This window comes from Lactuca saligna, chromosome 5 (genome assembly GCF_052625555.1).
Source record: "Lactuca saligna cultivar CGN05327 chromosome 5, ASM5262555v1, whole genome shotgun sequence".
NCBI classification, from domain to species: domain Eukaryota; kingdom Viridiplantae; phylum Streptophyta; class Magnoliopsida; order Asterales; family Asteraceae; genus Lactuca; species Lactuca saligna.
The window spans coordinates 118,473,932-118,494,003 of record NC_136421.1 but is presented as its reverse complement, the minus strand read 5'-3'; positions in this window follow the sequence as shown (position 1 = coordinate 118,494,003).

Genomic DNA, 20,072 nt, shown 5'->3' with positions numbered 1-20,072 from the left:
ACCTTACACAATGAATCAACCTTCTAAGTTAGGTTCTAGACAAAATGAGACTTGACTATGGGAGTACTACCACCTCTTCTACAATAATATTTGACAACAATAAACATAATGATGCAACATCATAGACAACCTTATGTACTAATGCCACCACCATTTCTGTATTTATAGTATCAAGCATATTGGCCTCAACCACATGCAGAAGAGTATACAACATCTATTCTTTTTGGGAACTCAACCATACAAAAACTACAATCTCCACAAGAATTCATGAACAACACACATGAGAAAAGAATGTGAGTATCGCTCAAGATTTTGTACTCAGCTAAGGTAATTCACCATTGTTAAGAAGTATGTGTGAATACTAATTACCAGTGGGAAGCAATTTACCAAAAGTCATGTACTATGATAACCCTAGAGACCCTGATGATCATATTGAAAAGTACAAGTATGTGTGAATACTAATTACCAGTGGGAAGCAATTTACCAAAAGTCATGGATGCCTATTTTTTGGATGAAACATATTGGTGTATATTCTTTTTCGACCACCCTATTCGGCTTGGCCAAATTCTTATAAAAAGTCTATTTGTAGAGAGTATCTACGATCCAATTGCAAGAAGAATTTGTCAGTCAATTCATCCAACAACGAAAATTCACAATGGACGAGCAAGCCATCTTGGGTAGACAACAATGGGAAGGTGAATCACAACAAGCTTTCGACTTCCAATTTATAAAAACAACATTAAATTCACTAGAGAGTGTGGATATCATGGTTATAGCCACATTCACATATTCTGTAACAGCCCGAAATCCAGATATTCTTCTGTTAGCGTTGCATCTTGATTAAGTTAATGATTTAGGGTTTACATGGTAGGCGAGTACGCTAGGTGTACAAGGTGTACGCTGCGCGTACTCGCGCGCCTTATTTGGACGCGTTCCCCCTCAGGTACATGGTCGTACCCAAGGTTACGCCCAACGTAACTCATTCAGACCCAAACCCTAATTTCCTTTGTTGAGGATATAAAAGGAATGTGTGGCTGGACTTCTCAGCCACCACCCCTCAGAGTGAAACCCTAAATAGTGTGTGCCATCATCCTCAAGCCTTTGTGTGTGCATTCTAAGCTTGGTAGTGCCATTTTAAGGTGGCAAAGGAGAAGAAGAGCTTGTTGGAGAGGCTAGAAGTGGTGCTCAAGTGTAGATCTGAGCTTTGCAAGGGTTAAAGCTTCAGGTAAAAACTTCGGATCTTGACACTTGGTTATTGTTGTATGCTTTAGATGTCATTTTCTAGGGTTTAAGTCCTAAAGGTGGAGACATTAGTGCAAATGGCCTCCATAAGCTTAGATGCTTCATGTTTCTGATCTATTGGAGTTGTAGACTTATAATCAGTTAAGTCATTATTATGTGGGTATTGCACATGGGTATTGCACCATGCATGAGATCTTGGTCCTTGAGTTGGAATAAAAGGTTGTTATGTGATGTTGGAGCCTTTACAGCCATGCCAAGGCTTAAAGGTCTCGACTTTATGGGTTTAGACACACTAAAGGAGTCGGATCTGGAAGTTGGAATAATGACTTAAATGATTAAGACCACAAATGGAGGGTGGCTGATTCTGGTGGTTACGCACGGCGTAACTTCTAGTACGCGCCACGTACTGGGTGGATACCCTGATCCAGGGGGAGCTGGCGATGTACGCCCCGCGTACATCTAGCAGTACGCCCCGCGTACTCTCATGGTTGACTTTTGTTGACTTTTAGGGTTTTGGTCAACATGAGGACTTTGGGTCAAGGAAGGGTAAAATGGTCTTTTACCCTTTCAGGAAGGATGATAAGGGGTAAAGTTTTAGTAGTGGAAGTCTTTGTGTATTAAATGATATTTTTATGCTTAGGTGAGGTTGAGCCGTCGTTGGATTCGGTGATAGCAAGGACACAAGATCTTAGACTTTTCACAAGGTGAGTCTTCTCACTATACTGTACACGGAAGGGTTTGACTGTGTGACCAGAAGGTCGAATATGATATGAGATATATACATTATGTGTGATAAGTTAATCGTTATATGTGCCATGTATGATATGCTTGATATGGGCCGGAAGGCATTATGTTATGGGCCGGAAGGCGAATATGTTATGGGCCGGAAGGCGTTGTCATATGGACCGTAAGGTTGACGTGGGTAGGACCGGAAGGTTTACCCAGTCGGGACGGAAGTCCCCTGAGACACATGGACCGGAAGGTCAGGGCCTGGAAAGGCGTATGTGCGTAGGTGGTATTTTGGGGAACTCACTAAGCAATTATGCTTATAGTTGTTGTGTTATGTGTTTCAGGTACTAGCGAGGACCGTGGGAAGGCGCCGGCGTGATCGTACACATTATCAGGAAAAACTATTTTATGATCTTGTGATGTATTCGGTTGTGACAATATTTTTTATGTTTGAATTTGAAATATTAACCGATGTTTTTGATGTTTGCAAAAATGAAAAATTGGTTTTAAAATTTACGTCGTTACAAGTTGGTATCATAGACGTGGTTTGGAGGGATTCGGGTACACCTTCGGGCGTAACTGAACTCAAACCGGGGATTTGAGAAAATTTTAATTAATAAATCAATAAAATTTGATAAGTGATTTTTGAAACAACCAAAGAAGAAGAAGTGTGTACGGTCAGCCAGCACCCGAACGGTAAAATCCCCAAAATACTCTTACAATATGAGTTATGAGCTATGATATGATATGATACGCATGCTAGTAGACTAGGTATTCATATTAGGACTAGAGTGGCCTGAATTGTGATGCCTTAGTCTAGGGAAACCTGCTTCTATGGGGTCCTTTGAGAGCGAGTGGGTAGCTAGTGCATGGCAAGAATAGAGTACTCAGGATCCGGGGTTTGGGGAGGATGATTTGGGGTGAATACTGATGCGGTATAGTTGGTAGTATTGGGCCCGTACTACTGAAGACACCGGGTCAGCGGGCAACCCAAGTAAGAATCCCTGGGTATCGGAGACTGAGTAGGGCTGCGTTATCGAGTGCGATTATGCTCGATAGAGTCTCTGATATTTTTATGTTGTATTTCAGAGACATCATGGTTGGACCACGCCACAGACCTGGTACGAGTAGTGTGACTGACGAGGAGCTTCGTTAGATGACTCATGAGGAGGTGGCTGCAGCGATCCGGGCTGAGATTCCGGAGATGTTTGGGTCTATTAAGACCACACTGATGCAGACATTTGATGAGCGGTACGCCGCGTTGACTGAGGCCGCAGCCGCTGCAGCTACCGCAACTGTGGCTGCTGCCAGACCACAAGGAGGTGACTCGTTGCTGTTCCAGGAGTTCAGCAACACGAAGCCACTTGAGTTTGACGGGATGCAGGATCTGATCGCTGCGATGAGATGGATTGCTGATATCGAGGGATGCTTCTACACTTGTTCATGTCCGGAGCATCTGAGGGTACGATTCGCCTTGAACCAACTCCGCCTGGGAGCAAAGGATTGGTGGAAGTTCGTGACGACGAACTTCACTTTGGCAGAGGTTTTAGTTGTGACTTGGGAGAGGTTTACTACTATGTTCAGAGACGAGTACGTTCCCCCGGTGGAGAGGGAACGGTTGGTTCAGGAGTTTTTGACCCTCAAGCAGGGTAATGATTCTGTCACAGTGATCACGCAGAAGTTTCATGAGAGGGCGACGTGATGCCCCGAGCAGGTGTCCACGGAGCACGCTCAAATGAGTCGGTATTTGGGTGTGCTGAGGAGGGATATCCGGGAGTTTGTATTGAACTCGTCATATCAGACTTTTGCTGAGCTTCAGGCGAATGCCAGGAAGCGTGAGATCGAGTTGGAGACCCAGGCCAAGGAGGAGGCCGAGTCTCAACTGGTGGATCGGCGGCCGGCTCAGTCTCAGCCGGCAGCCAAGCGGACCAAGTCCACCGATTTGAGATCAGGAGGTCAGAAGGGCCGCACTTGCGGAAAGTGCGGCAAGGGTCACGAGGGGGCATGTCGATCGGGTGCTTGCTACAAGTGTGGCAAGGAGGGGCACATTGCTAGGGATTGCCCCAAGGGATTCATGGTTTGCTTTCATTACAACCAGACCGGCCATCGGAAGGCCGAGTGCCCCCAGCTTCGCCAGGGATCTACGCCTGCTGCCAGGGTTACCGAGACTCAGCCAGTGAAGGCCGAGGCTCCGAAGGCTTGTGGAAGAGCTTTCCAGTTGACTGCCGAGGAGGTCCGCGTGGCGCCTGATGTCGTAGCCGGTATGTATTCTTTCATGTATTTACTTTTATGCTAAGATATTGTGCTTATATTATGATATGCGTAGGTACTTTTCTTGTGAATTATGTATCTGCTTTGATATTATTTGACTCGGGTGCGAGTCGGTCTTTTGTATCGTTGGATTTTAGCCAGCACATCGGTATTGATCGGGAGGTGATGAGTCAACTCCTGTGAGTTTCTATAGCAGATGAGAAGGCGGTATATGCCACTGATGTGATTCGAGGATGTGTGCTCGAGATTTTTGGGGTCGAGTTCCCTATAGACTTGGTTCCTATAACTATGGGGGATGTCTGCGTCATCGTGGGCATGAACTGGTTGAGTAAGTTTGGGGCAGTCATTGACTGCGAGAGACAGCTGGTGACGATTCAAGACCCTAGTGGGGGAGTGCTTACGGTTTATGGTGAGGGGACCCGATGTGGGTTGGCGTTTTGTTTGGCAGCCAGGGCAAGGCAGAGTTTGCAGCAGGGCTGCAATGGATTCATAGCCTACGTGACGGATACTCGAGTGGCCGCGGGGAGGCCCAATTCGGTTGATGATGTTCTTGTTGTATGCGAGTTTTCGGATGTGTTCCTCGAAGAGTTACCATGTGTGCCTCCGGAAAGGCAAGTGGAGTTCCGTATCGATTTGGTTCCGGGAGCGGCGCCCATCGCCAAGGCGCCTTATCGTCTCGCTCCACCGGAAATGCAGGAGTTATCCTTGCAGCTTCAGGAGCTGTTGGGAAAGGGGTTTATTCGACCTAGTAGCTCACCTTGGGGAGCGCCGATTTTGTTTGTCAAGAAAAAGGATGGTTCACACCGGATGTGTATCGATTACCGGGAGTTGAAAAAGTTGACGGTTAAGAATTGGTATCCATTACCTAGGATCGACGATCTGTTCGATCAGTTGCAGGGGGCATCTTGGTTCTCCAAGATAGACTTGAGGTCGGGTTATCATTATGAGTTTGTGGTGATGCCTTTTGGGCTCACCAATGCCCCAGTTGCGTTCATGGATCTTATGAACCGGGTGTGCCGGCTGATGCTGGATCGGTCGGTGATCGTATTCATTAATGATATTTTGGTGTATTCGAAGTCTAGGGAGCAGCATGAGGAACATTTGAGGGAAATTCTTGGGGTATTGAGATCGGAGAGGCTGTATGGCAAATTCTCCAAGTGTGATTTCTGGTTACGAGAGGCCCAGTTCCTCGGGCATCTTGTTAACCATAAAGGGATATTGGTCGACCCGACCAAGATTGAGGCGGTGTTGAGGTGGGAGGTGCCGAGATCGTCCACTGAGATCAGGAGTTTTCTGGGTTTGGCTGGATATTATCGCAGGTTTATCAAGGATTTCTCCAATATTGTCATGCCACTTACTAGGATGACCCGAAAGGGTGCTGCGTTTTCATGGGGACCGGAGCAGCAGTCATCATTCGAGACGCTTCGTCAGAAATTGTGCGAGGCTCCGGTGCTTGCACTCCTGGAAGGGATGGAGGATTTTGTGGTGTACTGTGATGCATCTATATCGGGTTTGGGGGCGGTGCTTATGCAGAGGGGACATGTGATAGCGTATGCTTCGAGGCAGTTGAAGCCTCATGAGTCGAGATATCCCACCCATGACTTGGAATTGGGGGTTGTGGTGTTTGCCCTCAAGATCTGGCGGCATTATCTTTATGGGGTTCGGTGTACCATCTACACGGACCACAAGAGCCTGAAGTACTTGATGGATCAGCCAAATCTGAATATGCGACAGAGGAGATGGTTGGATGTGTTGAAGGATTATGATTGGGAGATCCTGTACCACCCGGGGAAGGCTAATGTGGTGGCTGATGCGTTGAGCCGTAGGGCGGAAAGCACCCCGATCCGATATATTTGTATGAGGTTGACGGTGATGACCCCGATTTTGGATACTATTCGAGGAGCTTAGGCTGAGGCTGCGAAACCAGAAAACTAGAAGAGGGAGCAGGTTGTAGGTCAGGTATCAGGGTTCGTCACGGATGGTCGAGGGCTTATGACTTTTCAGGGTCGGATTTGGGTACCGTTTTTGGGCGGTGCATGTGCTATTTTGATGGAGGAAGCGCATTGATCGAAATTCTCGATTCATCCCAGGGCTACGAAAATGTATTCGGATCTAAGGAAGGAGTATTGGTGGCCCTGTATGAAAAGGGATGTTGCATGGTTTATTGAGAGATGCTTGACTTGTCAGCAGGTTAAGGCCGAGCACCAATGACCGCACGGTAAATTGCAACCGCTAGATATTCCCGAATGGAAGTGGGAACAGATTACCATAGATTTTATCACCAAATTGCCGCGGACTGCGAGGGGAGTCGATGCAATTTGGGTGATCGATTGACGAAGACCGCTAATTTTCTAGCCATTAGTGAGAGCTCTTCTGTGGAGAAGTTGGCGGAATTATATGTGAGGGAGGTGGTATCGTGACATGGGGTTCCGATGTCGATTGTTTCAGACCGTGATGTGCGTTTTACTTCCAGGTTTTGGAAGAAGTTTCATGAGGAGTTGGGTACGTAACTGCATTTCAGTACCGCATACCACCCGCAGACAGACGGACAAAGCGAGCGAACGATTCAGACGCTTGAGGATATGCTCTGAGCATGTGTTTTAGGTTTCGGAGGGAGCTGGGACACCTATATACCTTTAGCAGAGTTTTTGTATAACAACAGCCATCATTCGAGCATTGGTATGCCACCATTTGAGCTGTTGTATAGGCGGAGGTGTCGCACCCCCATCTACTGGGAAGAGGTGGGGCAGCGGGTGATGGGTAGCATGGAGATCGTACTCCAGACGACCGAGCAGATTCAACAGGTCAGGAAGAGGTTGTTGACCGCGCAGAGTTGCTAGAAGAGTTATGCGGACAAGCGGCAGTCCGAGCTCGAGTTTCAAGTGGGTGACCTTATGCTCCTAAAGGTCTCTCCTTGGAAGGGAGTGATACAGTTCAGGAAGAGGGGCAAGTTATGGCCCCGGTATATTGGACCCTTCAGGGTAATTGCTAGGGTAGGCCGGGTAGCCTACCGGTTGGATCTACCTGCTGAGTTGGGGCAGATCCATGATACCTTTCATGTCTCGCAGTTGAGGAAATGTATTGCCGACGAGTCGGCAGTGGTGCCATTGGATGATATTCAGGTGGATGCAGGCCTGAACTATGTGGAGAGACCGGTAGCGATCAGGGCTCGGAAGGTTAAGGTTCTGAGGAACAAGGAAGTACCCCTGGTACAAGTGCAGTGGCAACATCAGAAGGGATCCGAGCTGACATGGGAATCCGAGTCTGAGATGCGGGATCAGTATGAGACTTCGGGGGCGAAGTCTGATTCTAGTGGGGGAGAATTATAACAGCCCGAAATCCAGGTATTCTTTTGTTGGCCTTCCATCTTGATTAAGTTAATGATTTAGGGTTTTCATGGTAGGCGAGTACGCTGCGCGTACTCGCGCGCCTCATTTGGACGCGTTCCCCCTTAGGTACGTGGTGCATACCCAAGGTTACGCCCGACGTAACTCATTTAGACCCAAACCCTAATTTCCTTTGTTGAGGCTATAAAAGGAATGTGTGGCTAGACTTCTCAGCCACCACCCCTCAGAGTGAAACACTAAATAGTGTGTACCATCATCCTTAAGCCTTTGTGTGTGCATTCTAAGCTTGGTAGTGCCATTTTAAGGTGGCAAAGGAGAAGAAGAGCTTGTTGGAGAGGCTAGAAGTGGTGCTCAAGTGTAGATCTGAGCTTTGGAAGGGTTAAAGCTTCAATTTCAGGTAAAAAGTTCGGATCTTGACACTTGGTTCTAGTTGTATGCTTTAGATGTCATTTTCTAGGGTTTAAGTCCCAAAGGTGCAGACTTTTGTGCAAATGGCCTCCATAAGCTTAGATGCTTCATGTTTCTGATCTATTGGAGTTGTAGACTCATAAAAATGGCATCTTGGACGTGGGTATTGCACCATGCATGAGATCTACGTCCTTGAGTTGGAATAAAAGGTTGTTATGTGATGTTGGAGCCTTTACAGCCATGCCAAGGCATAAAGTGTTGGACATAGTGTCTAAGTCCATAACTTTATTTGGTATGAACTTGACCCGACCCGGCATGGTCCATTTGGGTTGCATGGCATTGCAATACTTGGATAGACTAAATGAGAGAATAAGGTACTTATGATTATTAATATATTATAAGTTCTAATATATTAATAATAGTATTATTTAATTAGTATTTGATCGAGTATTAATCTAGTATTAATTTGGTGATCAAAGTGAGACTAATTAAATATATAAGGGTTGATTATGACAATCATCAATTCTTTTATGGTGGACTAATGATCCATGGTTTATGGGTTATGGATGTAACCATTTGGAGCTCCATGGATAGTCCATGGGAGTTACAAACCCATGGGTCATGAGAAATGAAGAGTCATGATAATTATGGGTCTTCTTAATGAAACCCTAATTGTGACACCACTATAAAAGGAACCCTTTGGCTAATGAAATTGGGGCTAGTAGGGTTACTAGAGAGGGCATAACCGATTTTGAGTGCTAGAAGTATTCTCTCAAGTTATTCCAAGTTTTGTGGTGTTGTGTGAAGTATTTGAGGCACAACATTTGGGGTTCTAGGCTCACAAAGTCTTGAAGGAATCCAAGCAACAACAAGGTATGTATTTCTACTAGTTTTTTATGTTTTATGTAATCCCCATGCCATGCTAGTTAGGAAATAACCTTGAAAAAGAAATTTTCATGTATATAGAGAAAACATAGATTCAAGGTTATTAGTATTGCATCTACACTTAGGAAGTGTTAGAATGCTCAAAACCCATCAGTGGTGTCAGAGCCTAGGATTGTTTTCTGTATACTTAATGCAAAACTGCTTGAAAAACAAAAATTCTGCATTCTGACGACTGTACTCGCCGAGTCCATGGGGAGGACTCGCCGAGTCCATGAACAAATTCATCCTACTCGCCGAGTAGGATAATGCACTCGCCGAGTAGGATCGAGCTGGGCAGATTTTTTGAGTTTTTGTTGTTGGAAATGGATTAGAATCATTATCCCAATCTGTTTTGGACTTGTAAAATCTATTTTTCAAAATGATAATGATTATGTTAATCCAGTTTACATGACTTTTAACAATTTCATAGTATTATATATGTTTATATGATTTCTTGAAATTGCTTGACATGAATTTGTGTTCTTATAAGTTTTTAGAAGATCATAGGAATTATGTGTAACCACCATGTGTGTTTAATTCTTGATCTTAATTGTATTAATGGTGTCCATGACTTGTCCTCAAGTTACGGATAACCAAAGGTCACTTCTTTAATTTGTGTTTAAAGAACAAAAGAGGTTTCATAAAATGAAGAGTCTTCATTTTTATGAACCAATAAAAACTCATAAGTTACAAAATTGAAGAGACTTGGAATAGTTTCAATTCTTGCCCTCAAGTTTTGGAATTTGAAAAGTCTTACACTTTAATTCCAAATTAAACCTTAGATTTTTTAAAAGGTTTAAAAATCAACCCTTATACTATTATTATAATTTTATTATATAGATATGTATAAGAATATGTCGTTCTTACCGTTAGTAGGCCTCATTCACGAAGCCAGTCTGTAAGGGGGGTATAAGGTTGTTGCCTATAAAATGGTGACTTAATGGGTGTCCACTCTCACCCACCGCTTCCTTGATCGGTGGAGGGTCGTTAGCCGAACGGGTAGGATACGACTTTAAATTCTCATTAAAAGTATAATGAATTATAAAGTAACTATACATTATAAATTCCCAATCTTAGTTACTTTAGGAAAATGTGAAATTGGTGCTAGCCCATCAAATTACACTTTGTACCTTACCAAGTCGTTAGTGGAGCGTGCGTGGTTAACCGACACACTAATATGGACTAGTAAGAGTGGCAAAGGGTAACTTGACTTTATTATAGATCGGTGGAGTGTGTGTGGTTAACCGGCACATCAATTAGGTAATATTGTTAAGGGTACCAAGTCAATTTGTATGGTTATTCACACCTTGTTTGTGATCCTCGGCATCCCAGTCACAAACTTGAGAGGGCACATTCGAGATTCAAACATGCCATTGAAAAGTTCAATGTATCTCAAAAGATCTAGGAGTTTCAAAAACCAATAAAACCTAATAATAAAATATTTCGTTCTTATGGTGGAAATTGGTAAATCGTCATTTACCTACCTTCAAATATTTTATAGTGTGGATTACGGCATCCCTCTTCCACCTATAAATAGTTTGTTGGATCCTAGCCTTAATATCTCATTTGGGTGACTTATTAAGGACTCTTAATCTAATGAAACTTATCTTCCTTCTATTCTAGATGTCTTCCAATAACGCTGCTGGCTCAAACCCTACAAGCTCCTTTTCCCTAATGAACTTGTGTGGTAAGGTCATTTTTAATGGATCCAACTTCAATGAGTGGATCAGAAACATCAGGATGATTACCCGCTATGAGGACAAAGAATATGTCCTTGATAGGGAGCTTAAGGTTGTTAATGAAGCCACTGCTACTCCAGAAGAGCTTGCGGAGTTCATTGCACATGAGAAGGATGCCACCAAGGTGTCTTGCATCGTGATGGCCACAATGACTCCGGAACTCCAAAAATCTTATGAAGATTTCTACCCCTATGAGATGCCCCTAGATCTGATGGAAAGGTACCATCAGAGCGTGTGTCAAGAGAGGTATGAAATCATTTCCTCCATCATAACCGCAAGGATGAAGGATGGTGAACCCATCACCGGTCACTTGCAGAAGATGCAGAGGTTCGTTGACCGGTTGCTAAAGCTCAATGTTGACTTCCCTGTGGAATTGGCGATTGAAATCATTCTCCATTCCTTACCTTCAAGTTATGATCATTTTTGTATGACTTATCATATGAATAAGGAGGAAGTCACACTTAGCAAACTTCAAGGACTCTTAAGGACAGTTGAAAATGGCCTTAAGGGTAAAGCGGTTGCTACTTCTACTCCTTTAACAGCCCCTGTTCTTGTAATTGGGCAAGGGAAGAGTAAGAAGAGGAAAAGCCCTTCAAAGGGTACCAAGGGTAAGACTCTTGATGGTTCCTCTTCAAGTGGGACAAAGAAAGGTCCCATTACTCCTTCTTCGAACCCAAAGGAAGCACAGTGCTTCTATTGCCAAGATAAGGGACACTTCAAGCGAAGCTGCACCAAATATCTGCAAGATGTAAAGGATGGGAAGGTTAAACCCACCCATGCAGGTATTTACACAATATTGTCTAACAACTCATCTAATGCCAATTCTTGGGTGCTTGATACAGGGTGTGGTATTCACATTTGTACTGATTTGCAGGCACTAAGAAGAAGTGAGCAAGTGGAGCATGGGAAGATAAACTTAGTCATGGGCAACAGGAAAGCATCACCTGTTACCAAGATAGTAGTTTATTCTTTATTTCTTAATAATGGGTTAATGTTAGATTTGAATAAGTGTTGTTACTCGCCCGAAATGGCAAGAAATATTATTTCCTTTCATGGCTTGTACAAACAAGGTTTTACATTTTCATTTGATAATAAAAATGGTGCTATTAATGTTTATTACAATGATGTATTTTACTTTAAAGCAATACCTTGTGATGGTTTATATGAAGCCGTGAATTTTGTAGAGAATCTAGGAAATAATGTGTTGTATATTGATTCTTCTGATAGCTTGGATAAAGCATCTTTGTGGCATTGTCGTCTTGGACATGTTAGCAAGAAGCGCATAGGCCAACTCCAAAAGGCTGGAGTCTTGGAATCGTTTGACCTCAAGTCAGATGATAGTTGCGAGTCTTGTTTAGTTGGAAAAATGACAAAGTCACCCTTCACAGGTACATGTGATAGGGGTGAAGGTTTGTTGGACCTTGTACACACGGATGAGTGTGGGCCCTTCAGAGTTGCTACAAGAGATGCTAATCGTTATTATGTGACTTTTACTGATGATTACAGTAGATATGGATATATTTACTTAATCAAGCATAAGTCAGAAACCTTTGAAAAGTTCAAAGAGTTTAAGCAGGAAGTTGAGAATCAATTGGGCAGGAACATCAAGATGCTCCGATCCGATCGGGGAGGAGAGTATCTTAGCATTGAGTTCCTTGACTATCTTAAGGAATGTGGGATTGTCTCGCAATTGACACCTCCCAGGACACCACAGTTGAATGGTGTGGCTGAGAGGTGCAATCGAAACCTACTAGATATGGTTCGTTCCATGATGAGTCGAGCTTCGTTACCAATCTCTTTCTGGGGGTATGCCTCAGAGACTGCCGCCCATATCCTTAATCTAGTCCCTACTAAAAAGGTTGCCAAAACACCTCATGAGATGTGAACTGGGAAAGTGCCCAATTTGGACCACATCAAGATTTGGGGTTGTGAAGCTTTTGTGAGGTGTAAGACTCATGAGAAGCTTGAGCCCCGAAGCGAGAGGTGTATTTTCATCGGCTACCCACAAAGATCCTTTGGTTACCTCTTCTACAGACCCAATGATAATGTGGTCTTTGTAGCAAGAAGAGGAGTCTTTCGTGAGAGAGAATTCATAAGCCAAGGGGATAGTGGGAGGCAAATTGACCTTGAAGAGCTTCAAGAGTCAAGTGGTGAAGGAACGTCAAATACTATCAGCCAAACTGAGAAGGAAACTCCTGTTGAGCCGATAGACGAGTCTGTACCTCCAAGACGTTCCACTAGGGTTAGGAACACACCTGAATGTTATTATGGTTATCACATCACCACTGAAGGTGATACATTTATCAGTGATAGTACACTGATAGATTTGGATGAACCTAATAATTATAAGGAAGCCATGGCAGGCCCTGAGTCTGCGAAATGGAAGGAGGCTATGGACAGCGAGATTCAGTCCATGTATGACAATCAAGTTTGGAACTTGGTTGACAATGTACCAGGTCGTAAGACAGTTGGGTGCAAATGGATCTTCAAGAAGAAGACTGACATGGATGGGAAAGTACACATTTATAAAGCGCGACTGGTTGCGAAGGGCTTTACTCAAACTCCGGGAGTTGACTATGATGAGACCTTCTCACCAGTGGCCAAGATTAAGTCTATTAGAGTGTTGTTAGCCATAGCTGCATTTCATGACTATGAAATATGGCAAATGGATGTCAAAACTGCTTTCCTTAATGGGAAGTTGGCTAAGGATGTTTACATGGATCAGCCAGAGGGTTTTGTCAATCTAAAGTACCCTAATAGAGTGTGTAAGCTTGAAAAATCCATTTATGGATTGAAACAAGCATCTCACAGGTGGAATCTTTGCTTTGATGAGAAAGTCAAAGAGTTTGGCTTTTCTAGGAGTGAGGATGAGTCTTGTGTATATGTCAGGGCTAGTGGGAGCATAGTTAGCTTCTTGGTGTTGTATGTGGATGACATACTTCTCATAGGAAATGACATCCCAACTTTGCAGGTGGTTAAGGCCTGGCTTGGGAAGTGTTTTGCTATGAAGGACCTTGGGGAAGCTACCTATATCCTAGGGATAAGGATATTGAGAGATAGGAGTAAGAGACTAATTGGACTTTGTCAATGTACTTATGTGGATAAGGTACTGAAGAGGTTCAGTATGCAAGATTCCAAGAAAGGAGAGTTACCAATCCAGAGTAATGTCAAACTAAGTAAGACTCAGAGTCCGAGTACAGAGGCTGAGATAGCTGAAATGAGTCAGATACCATATGCTTCCGCTGTGGGCTTGATCATGTATGATATGACTCGTACTCGCCCTGATGAGGCATTTGCTTTGAGCATGGCCAGTAGATATCAAGGGAACCTGGCAAGGCACACTGGACATCGGTAAAGAACATTCTTAAGTATTTGCGGAGGACTAAGGACTGAGTCCTTACCCTCGGAGGCAGTGATGACTTGAGAGTGGAAGGATATAGTGATGTTAGCTTTGAAACTGATAGGGATAATTTTCGCTCTCAGTCAGGCTGGGTCTTTATCCTAAATGGAGGAGCCATTACTTGGAAAAGTTCCAAGTAGGAGACAGTAGCTGATTCGACTTGTGAATCAGAGTACATAGCAGCAAGCGAGGCATCAAAAGAGGCGATATGGCTAAAGAACTTCATCGGATACCTTGGAGTTGTACCAGCTATAAAGGAGCCAATGGAAATTTTCTGTGACAGTGAAAGTGCGGTTGCTTTGGCGAAAGAACCAAGAGATCACGGGAGATCTAGGCACACTGACAGAAAATATCATTTCATCAGACATAGAATAGAAGAAGGACTCCTGGTGGCAAAGAGGGTATCATCAAATGAGAACCTGACGGATCTCCTCACGAAGGGACTGAGCAGGGTTAAGCATTTACAACATGCAAGGCGCATTGGGCTGAAGGATGATATTAGTTTGAATAATTAGATTCCTGAAACTTGTAAAATGTAATTGACATTTGATGATAAATAAAAGTTGTCATTTATTTATGAGTAAGGTGTTACTATCTTATGTTGATTGTTTACCATGTTTCAAATTTGCATGTTTTTACTTCCAGAATAATTATGTTATGGTTTATATCATATTATTCAAACCATCCACAGTCAGTCAAACTTTGGAAGTAGGTATTGATTTAAGACTGTCATGAATTTGGCTTGTACGATTTGTCTAAAGTGCTTTCGACAATGCAATGGTTGCTACAACATTCATGAGTACTCATAAGGGCTGAGTATTGGATTCAACCCACGCTCACTTGTATCACTTCATGGAATTTATCTCGAGTGATCGTGAGACGGTAATATCATATATATCTTCAAACCTAGAGATATGAGTTGTTGACTATGAATTGGTTATTCATTGATTGTACGAAAACGCATTGGTAACTCGATGTTATAAAACGTGCCTTTATGAGTAATTCAACAAGTAGTTAGTACAAGCATATCAGTCGAAGTTTATCTGTTCCTTCTAGAAATAGAAGCGATATCTGGGCCCCTCGATGATTTGGTTTTGACCCATGTACCAGGCCCGGTCAGAACCTAATTGACATGTTCAATTTCGTTCTATGTCGAAACAAATTGGAGATCGAGAAACAAATGTTGGAAAATAAGTAAGACCATGTTCCATGTGTTTGTCCGACTGATATCATGAGAGCAGAGGATTATATGATCACTAATCTTAAATGGCGTATCATCATCATCTCAGTTCTGAGAGACTTTGAAAGAGCTACGATTGCTAGTCGGGTTTTGAAGTCATATTTGCAAATATAGTTATTAGACTTATCCAAGTGGGAGACTGTTGGATGTAGTGTCTAAGTCCATAACTTTATTTGGTATCAACTTGACCCGACCCGGCATGGTCCATTTGGGTTGCATGGCATTGCAATACTTGGATAGACTAAATGAGAGAATAAGGTACTTATGATTATTAATATATTATAAGTTCTAATATATTAAAAATAGTATTATTTAATTAGTATTTGATCGAGTATTAATCTAATATTAATTTGGTGATCAAAGTGAGACTAATTAAATATATAAGGGTTGATTATGACAATCATAAATTCTTTTTATGGTGGATTAATGATCCTTGGTTTATGGGTTATGGATGTAACCATTTGGAGCTCCGTGGATAGTCCATGGGAGTTACAAACCCATGGGTCATGAGAAATGAAGAGTCATGATAATTATGGGTCTTCTTAATGAAACCCTAATTGTGACAATACTATAAAAGGAACCCTTTGGCTAATGAAATTGGGGCTAGTAAGGTTACTAGAGAGGGCATAACCGATTTTGAGTGCTAGAAGTATTCTCTCAAGTTATTCCAAGTTTTGTGGTGTTGTGTGAAGCATTTGAGGCACAACATTTGGGGTGCTAGGCTCACAAAGTATTGAAGGAATCCAAGCAACAACAAGGTATGTATTTCTACTAGTTTTTTATGTTTTATGTAATCCCCATGCCATGCTAGTTAGGAAATAACCTTGAAAAAGAAATTTTCATGTATATAGAGAAAACATAGATTCAAGGTTATTAGGATTGCATCTACACTTAGGAAGTGTTAGAATGCTCAAAACCCATCATAAAGGTCTCGACTTTATGGGTTTAGACACACTAAAGGAGTCGAATCTGGAAGTTGGAATAATAACTTAACTGATTAAGACCAGAAATGGAGGGTGGATTATTTTGGTGGTTACGTAGGGCGTAACTTCCAGTACGCGCCGCGTACTGGGTGGAGACCCCGATCCAGGGGGAGCTGGCGATGTACGCCCTGCGTACTCTCATGGTTGACTTTTTTGACTTTTAGGGTTTTGGTCAACATGAGGACTTTAGGTCAAGGAAGGGTAAAATGGTCCTTTACCCTTTCAGGAAGGATGATAAGGGGTAAAGTTTTAGTAGTGGAAGTCTTTGTGTATTAAATGATATTTTTATGCTTAGGCGAGGTTGAGCCGTCGTTGGATTCGGTGATAGCAAGGACACGAGATCTTAGACTTTCCACAAGGTGAGTCTTCTCACTGTACTATACCCGGAAGGGTTTGACTGTGTGACCGGAAGGTCGAATATGATATGAGATATATGCATTATGTGTGATAAGTTAATCGTTATATGTGCCATGTATGATATGCTTGATATGGGCCGGAAGGCATTATGTTATGGGCCGGAAGGCGAATATGTTATGGGCCGGAAGGCGTTGTCATATGGACCGTAAGGTTGACGTGGGTAGGACCGGAAGGTTTACCCAGTCGGGACGGAAGTCACCTGAGACACATGGACCGGAAGGTCAGGGCCTGGAAAGGCGTATGTGCGTAGGTGGTATTTTGGGGAACTCACTAAGCAATTATGCTTACAGTTGTTGTGTTATGTGTTTCAGGTACTAGCGAGGACCGTGGGAAGGCGTCGGCATGATCGTAAACATTATCGGGAAAAACTATTTTATGATCTTGTGATGTATTCGGTTGTGACAATGTTGTTTACGTTTGAATTTGAAATATTAACCGATGTTTTTGATGTTTGCAAAAAGGAAAAATTGGTTTTAAAATTTACGTCGTTACATATTCGTTACGCCTAAGTGTATTATTCAAGATGCTAGTCGCTAAGACACCAAAATCACTAGGGGACATGATGGAAAGATTCCATAGATTTTTGAAAGCAGGAAGAGGCAGTGTTAGAGAAAATAAAGAGCAACAATAGGGATCAACAATACAATAGCAGCTTAAGGGAAAACCGGTCACCGCATTCCAGAAATACCAAACACGGTCCTAAAAGGTACACCGATGGGAGAATGAAAACATAGAAGAGGTCCCCACAACATTACATAAACTACTTGCCATTTTTAAATTGAAGTCGTGATTCTTTGGTTTTACTAATTTTAACAGAGAAAAAACTCATAGGCAGCGGAAAAACATAATTTATTCTAAGGCAAGTTAAGATCTAAATCCAACAAGGATCATTAAAATAATAATATGAAAAACAAAGATAGTCAAGAAATACTTACCTTTAGTAAAACCGATTTGCTTGAAGATTCCTTGTGTGTGTTGATTCCTTGAAGCTTGATGAAGGTATAGCACTCAAAGTAGAATACCTATAAAGTGTCACACCCAAAAGGATAAATGCCAAAATTTAAAAGTAATGGTCCTAAGAGTGTATCCACTAGATTTCAAGATGAGAGAAGAGAAACTACCAGTCATAATTGTGAGAGCATGATGTGAAAACTAGAAGAGGTTGGGAGGGTGTATTTATAGCTGAAGTTGACTTGGTGGAAAAGAAAACTAATAAGGATAAATACCCCATTTAAGTCATAATTTAATTTAAATCAAATCAGTTTCACCTCCATCCATAAATAGTGAAATTTCAAAATCACTAGGGATAATCCATAGCTGATTTTCGTCCCCTCTTACAGGAAATAGAGTGTTCCAATTATTGAACTTTTGAATAATTAACACTCAGTTCCTATAATTTTATTTAAGACCAAATCAATACTTAATAACACCAAAACAATATAAACTACATTCGAAATAATTTATCACGCTATGACAAATTAATAAACTATTTATCCCCTTCTTAAATTATATTCTTGAAACATCCTAAAATTTAAGACTGGTTCTTAAATAAATAAAGTGGATAAAGGAAAGATGATGTATATAGCTAAAGCATCAAGGAATAAACATATCATTAGTTGATATGTAGTTTATAATGTTAGAAGTGAAAGTTAGAACGTCTTGAAAGTTGAGGGGCCATATGTGTCAATCAGGTGAAACATAGGTTTATCTAGAGATTACCAACTTAGTAACTTAGACTAAATTTGTGAAGATTATGATGGAGAAGGACCGTTTTGGAAATTAGTTGAAGTTTCTATGTTAATTTCGAGTTAATTTGAAAGAGATTTTGCAAGAAGGGACCAAATGTGGTAAGTTGGAAAACTTTAAAGATAGTTAATAGGTCTTATCTCCTAATTTCTTAGGAACAACGTGAATGAGAGAAAGACAGAGGGAAATAGTGATTTTTGTGATGCAATGGAAGATTTAGAGTGGTTGTTGAGGAAACAAGCTAGGAATTGAAGATATGAAGCAACATCAAGCTTGAGAGGTATAATTTCTTATCTTTTAACTCTATACTTTGAACTCATGGTTTGGGAAACAGCCTAATGTCAAAATTAGTTTTATTTATTGATTAGGGTTTTGATTTCTAACCTACCTTGAGTTTTTTCGATGATCCCAAACTCAATCCAATCATCCTATTGATGGATTTGAGGATTTGGGTGAAAACCCTCATAAAACTTAGATATCCAAATACTAAGCAGATTGTTCCTAGAGCGGATACTGAAATTGTCACACCTCGAAACCAAGGGCGGAAACATTCCAGGGTGGAGGTGACTTCATGTGGATATCATAACCAATGTACATAATAAGCGAAGTAAAACACAAAACATTACATTACATAGATTTCATTACATCAGTTTAAAAGTAAAGTAGTACAAGTTTCATAGATACATTGTAACATCTGGAATATCAGTTATTATATTTATTCTTTTTATTTTGTGTTTTGAGGATGAACTCGGCGAGTTGGTGCGTAGACTCGCCGTGTAGAGACGCGATTTCTCATCCAGATTAATGACCGGACTCGACGAGTAGCATTGGTGGACTCGGCGAGTCAGCGCTGTTTAATGGAACCCTAATTTCTCAGGTGTAGGGCCTATTTAAAGGGACTTATGGCCATCATTTGTGCTCACCAGCCCCCAGAGTGAAACCCTAGTGCATTTGAGTGTGTGGAGTGAGAGAAGGAGCCATTATCAACCTTGGAGGTGTTGTTTAGCAAGGGAAATGAAGTTTTAGCCAAAAGGAAGTAAGAGGAACAACTTCCCGAAGATTTGAGGTCCAGAACATCACATTTGAGGTACCATTTTTGAACCCTCTTCTGTTGAGGTGAGGTTCATGTTGATTTAGGGTTTATTGAGCCCTTTTGTGGCTAGATCTAGTGCCCATTTGGTCCCTTAAGCGAGTTGGGTTCTGGATCTGGACCCTTGGAGGTCTAGAGTGTCCATTTTTCCAAGCTTTTTATGAATCCATGGAGGTTTTGGTTTGGGATCTTTGTGTTTGAGGTCAAAACACCATTTATGAGTCATTAGGTGTGATATGAGCGCTAAGACATGAATTTTACGTGATAAATAAGCTTGGAAGGACTGGATCTATGAGTTATTGGAACAGATCTGACCTCAGAAGGTTGTTTGGGGTTGTGCAGACGAGTTGGTGCGGGTTGTTCAAAGATTTCAAACCAAGGGTTGAGTAACCGAGTTGGGTGAGTGACTCGGTGAGTCAAAAGGAACTCAGAGGAATTGGGTCCTCGTAGGGACTCGGCGAGTCCACGTCGGACTCGGCGAGTTGGGGTTGACCATGACCATTGACCAGAGTTGACCGGTGTTGACTTGATAGAGT